Consider the following 5,000-nt stretch of genomic DNA (forward strand, 5'->3'; position numbering starts at 1 on the left):
GGAGCGCACCCTTTTCTCGGTGGCTGGCGGGCGAGAGAGTGCTGCGTCGCCGGCATCGGCGTCGAAAGAAGCCGAGCCGAAAAAAGTTAAAGTACAAACGTGCAAGCATACTAACCTAACCCTAGGTAAGGCATGTCAGAGCGAAAGACAGTAATTTCGAATGAGCCAAGAAAGAGCGGTGCGGGGCCGGTCGGAGCGCACCCTTTTCTCGGTGGCTGGCGGGCGAGAGAGTGCTGCGTCGCCGGCATCGGCGTCGAAAGAAGCCGAGCCGAAAAAAGTTAAAGTACAAACGTGCAAGCATACTAACCTAACCCTAGGTAAGGCATGTCAGAGCGAAAGACAGTAATTTCGAATGAGCCAAGAAAGAGCGGTGCGGGGCCGGTCGGAGCGCACCCTTTTCTCGGTGGCTGGCGGGCGAGAGAGTGCTGCGTCGCCGGCATCGGCGTCGAAAGAAGCCGAGCCAAAAAAAGTTAAAGTACAAACGTGCAAGCATACTAACCTAACCCTAGGTAAGGCATGTCAGAGCGAAAGACAGTAAACTCGAATGAGCCATGAAAGAGCGGTGCGGGGCCGGTCGGAGCGCACCCTTTTCTCGGTGGCTGGCGGGCGAGAGAGTGCTGCGTCGCCGGCATCGGCGTCGAAAGAAGCCGAGCCGAAAAAAGTTAAAGTACAAACGTGCAAGCATACTAACCTAACCCTAGGTAAGGCATGTCAGAGCGAAAGACAGTAATTTCGAATGAGCCAAGAAAGAGCGGTGCGGGGCCGGTCGGAGCGCACCCTTTTCTCGGTGGCTGGCGGGCGAGAGAGTGCTGCGTCGCCGGCATCGGCGTCGAAAGAAGCCGAGCCAAAAAAAGTTAAAGTACAAACGTGCAAGCATACTAACCTAACCCTAGGTAAGGCATGTCAGAGCGAAAGACAGTAATTTCGAATGAGCCAAGAAAGAGCGGTGCGGGGCCGGTCGGAGCGCACCCTTTTCTCGGTGGCTGGCGGGCGAGAGAGTGCTGCGTCGCCGGCATCGGCGTCGAAAGAAGCCGAGCCGAAAAAAGTTAAAGTACAAACGTGCAAGCATACTAACCTAACCCTAGGTAAGGCATGTCAGAGCGAAAGACAGTAATTTCGAATGAGCCAAGAAAGAGCGGTGCGGGGCCGGTCGGAGCGCACCCTTTTCTCGGTGGCTGGCGGGCGAGAGAGTGCTGCGTCGCCGGCATCGGCGTCGAAAGAAGCCGAGCCGAAAAAAGTTAAAGTACAAACGTGCAAGCATACTAACCTAACCCTAGGTAAGGCATGTCAGAGCGAAAGACAGTAATTTCGAATGAGCCAAGAAAGAGCGGTGCGGGGCCGGTCGGAGCGCACCCTTTTCTCGGTGGCTGGCGGGCGAGAGAGTGCTGCGTCGCCGGCATCGGCGTCGAAAGAAGCCGAGCCGAAAAAAGTTAAAGTACAAACGTGCAAGCATACTAACCTAACCCTAGGTAAGGCATGTCAGAGCGAAAGACAGTAATTTCGAATGAGCCAAGAAAGAGCGGTGCGGGGCCGGTCGGAGCGCACCCTTTTCTCGGTGGCTGGCGGGCGAGAGAGTGCTGCGTCGCCGGCATCGGCGTCGAAAGAAGCCAAGCCAAAAAAAGTTAAAGTACAAACGTGCAAGCATACTAACCTAACCCTAGGTAAGGCATGTCAGAGCGAAAGACAGTAATTTCGAATGAGCCAAGAAAGAGCGGTGCGGGGCCGGTCGGAGCGCACCCTTTTCTCGGTGGCTGGCGGGCGAGAGAGTGCTGCGTCGCCGGCATCGGCGTCGAAAGAAGCCGAGCCGAAAAAAGTTAAAGTACAAACGTGCAAGCATACTAACCTAACCCTAGGTAAGGCATGTCAGAGCGAAAGACAGTAATTTCGAATGAGCCAAGAAAGAGCGGTGCGGGGCCGGTCGGAGCGCACCCTTTTCTCGGTGGCTGGCGGGCGAGAGAGTGCTGCGTCGCCGGCATCGGCGTCGAAAGAAGCCGAGCCGAAAAAAGTTAAAGTACAAACGTGCAAGCATACTAACCTAACCCTAGGTAAGGCATGTCAGAGCGAAAGACAGTAATTTCGAATGAGCCAAGAAAGAGCGGTGCGGGGCCGGTCGGAGCGCACCCTTTTCTCGGTGGCTGGCGGGCGAGAGAGTGCTGCGTCGCCGGCATCGGCGTCGAAAGAAGCCGAGCCGAAAAAAGTTAAAGTACAAACGTGCAAGCATACTAACCTAACCCTAGGTAAGGCATGTCAGAGCGAAAGACAGTAATTTCGAATGAGCCAAGAAAGAGCGGTGCGGGGCCGGTCGGAGCGCACCCTTTTCTCGGTGGCTGGCGGGCGAGAGAGTGCTGCGTCGCCGGCATCGGCGTCGAAAGAAGCCGAGCCAAAAAAAGTTAAAGTACAAACGTGCAAGCATACTAACCTAACCCTAGGTAAGGCATGTCAGAGCGAAAGACAGTAAACTCGAATGAGCCATGAAAGAGCGGTGCGGGGCCGGTCGGAGCGCACCCTTTTCTCGGTGGCTGGCGGGCGAGAGAGTGCTGCGTCGCCGGCATCGGCGTCGAAAAAAGCCGAGCCGAAAAAAGTTAAAGTACAAACGTGCAAGCATACTAACCTAACCCTAGGTAAGGCATGTCAGAGCGAAAGACAGTAATTTCGAATGAGCCAAGAAAGAGCGGTGCGGGGCCGGTCGGAGCGCACCCTTTTCTCGGTGGCTGGCGGGCGAGAGAGTGCTGCGTCGCCGGCATCGGCGTCGAAAGAAGCCGAGCCGAAAAAAGTTAAAGTACAAACGCGATGCTAACTAGCGAGCCGTTGTCTCGACTAATATGTAGGGGGCGTTCGATCGAGCGTCTGGCTTGAGCGCTTGTCGGCCTAGCAGAACGGTCGCATTGTTATGCCCGGGTTTTAGGCACCGCTGCAGGCGGCCGGCAGAGCTCTTGTTTGTGCGAAACTGAATGGATCGAGCCCGAGAGAGGGCGAGCAAAGAAAAAACGCAAATCGCTCCGCCTGGCACTGCCGGCGAGAGCGTGGACGTCGCGGCCAGCGACTGTCGAAGCTGAGTACGGCCGCAGGCGATCGCCTCGGTCTTAAACGAATGCGACGAGCACGCGCCGGGCGGCCCAGCAAGGGCCGAGCGCAGCTGTCGCAGCTATCTGGTTGATCCTGCCAGTAGTGATATGCTTGTCTCAAAGATTAAGCCATGCAGGTGCAAGTACGAGTTCTCGTAAAGCGAAACTGCGAATGGCTCATTAAATCAGTCTTGGTTTATTTGGTCTCGTAAGCGAAGTGGATAACTGTGGTAATTCTAGAGCTAATACATGCATTAAGCGCCGACTTCGGGAGGCGCGCTTTTATCAGATCAAAACCGACCGGGTTCGTCCTGTGACGTTTGATGACTCTGGATAACCACGCGGATCGTACGGTCTCTGCACCGACGACGTATCATTCAAGTGTCTGCCCTATCAACTGTCGAAGGTACGCTACGTGCCTACCTTTGTGATAACGGGTAACGGGGAATCAGGGTTCGATTCCGGAGAGGGAGCCTGAGAAACGGCTACCACATCCAAGGAAGGCAGCAGGCGCGCAAATTACCCATTCCCGACACGGGGAGGTAGTGACGAAAAATAACAATACAGGACTCTAACGAGGCCCTGTAATTGGAATGAGTACATCCTAAAACTCTTAACGAGTATCCATTGGAGGGCAAGTCTGGTGCCAGCAGCCGCGGTAATTCCAGCTCCAACAGTGTATGCTAAAGTTGTTGCGGTTGAAAAGCTCGTAGTTGGATTTTGGGCGAGCGCCGCCGGTCCGTCGCAAGGCGTGTCACTGGTTGCGTTCGCCTCACCTTCGGTTCTCCGTCGGTGCTCTTGACTGAGTGTCGGCGGTGGCCGATAAGTTTACTTTGAAAAAATTAGAGTGTTCAAAGCAGGCTGTTCGCCTGCATAGTGTTGCATGGAATAATGGAATAGGACCTCGGTTCTATTTTGTTGGTTTTCGGAGCACGAGGTAATGATTAAGAGGGACAGACGGGGGCGTCCGTACTCTGCCGTTAGAGGTGAAATTCTTGGATCGGCGGAAGACGAACTACTGCGAAAGCATTCGCCAAGAATGTTTTCTTTAATCAAGAGCGAAAGTCAGAGGTTCGAAGACGATCAGATACCGTCCTAGTTCTGACTATAAACGATGCCAACTAGCGATCGGGAGGCGTTACCATGACGACCTTTCCGGCAGCTTCCGGGAAACCAAAGTCTTTGGGTTCCGGGGGAAGTATGGTTGCAAAGCTGAAACTTAAAGGAATTGACGGAAGGGCACCACCAGGAGTGGAGCCTGCGGCTTAATTTGACTCAACACGGGGAAACTCACCCGGCCCGGACACAGGTAGGATTGACAGATTGAGAGCTCTTTCTTGATTCTGTGGGTGGTGGTGCATGGCCGTTCTTAGTTGGTGGAGCGATTTGTCTGGTTAATTCCGATAACGAACGAGACTCTGGCATGCTAAATAGTTACGCGACCTTCTCGGTCGGCGTCTAACTTCTTAGAGGGACTAGTGGCGTTTAGCCACACGAGATTGAGCAATAACAGGTCTGTGATGCCCTTAGATGTCCGGGGCCGCACGCGCGCTACACTGAGTGAAGCAGCGAGTGTCTAACCTAGGCCGAAAGGTCCGGGTAACCCGTTGAACCTCATTCGTGATTGGGATAGGGACTTGCAATTGTTTCCCTTGAACGAGGAATTCCCAGTAAGCGCAAGTCATCAACTTGCGTTGATTACGTCCCTGCCCTTTGTACACACCGCCCGTCGCTACTACCGATTGAATGGTTTAGTGAGATCCTTGGATCGGCCCCGTCGCGGCTGGCAACGGCCGCGTCGGCGTGTCGAGAAGACGATCAAACTTGATCATTTAGAGGAAGTAAAAGTCGTAACAAGGTTTCCGTAGGTGAACCTGCGGAAGGATCATTACCGAAAGTGGTGGTAGGCCCCGGCCGACCGCGCACTTAATTGTC

At 54.4% G+C, this 5,000-nt stretch overlaps 1 non-coding gene across 1 annotated transcript; it reads left to right on the forward strand.

Annotated features, from left to right (window-relative positions):
- Nucleotides 1-3,146: 3,146 nt before the first annotated feature.
- LOC144420219 (small subunit ribosomal RNA) lies at nt 3,147-4,956 on the forward strand. The gene has a single exon (XR_013474572.1). It is a non-coding gene; the product is annotated as a small subunit ribosomal RNA (ribosomal RNA).
- The last annotated feature ends 44 nt before the right edge of the window (nt 4,957-5,000 follow it).

The sequence above is a fragment of the Styela clava genome, chromosome 2, assembly GCF_964204865.1.
Source record: "Styela clava chromosome 2, kaStyClav1.hap1.2, whole genome shotgun sequence".
NCBI classification, from domain to species: Eukaryota; Metazoa; Chordata; class Ascidiacea; order Stolidobranchia; family Styelidae; genus Styela; species Styela clava.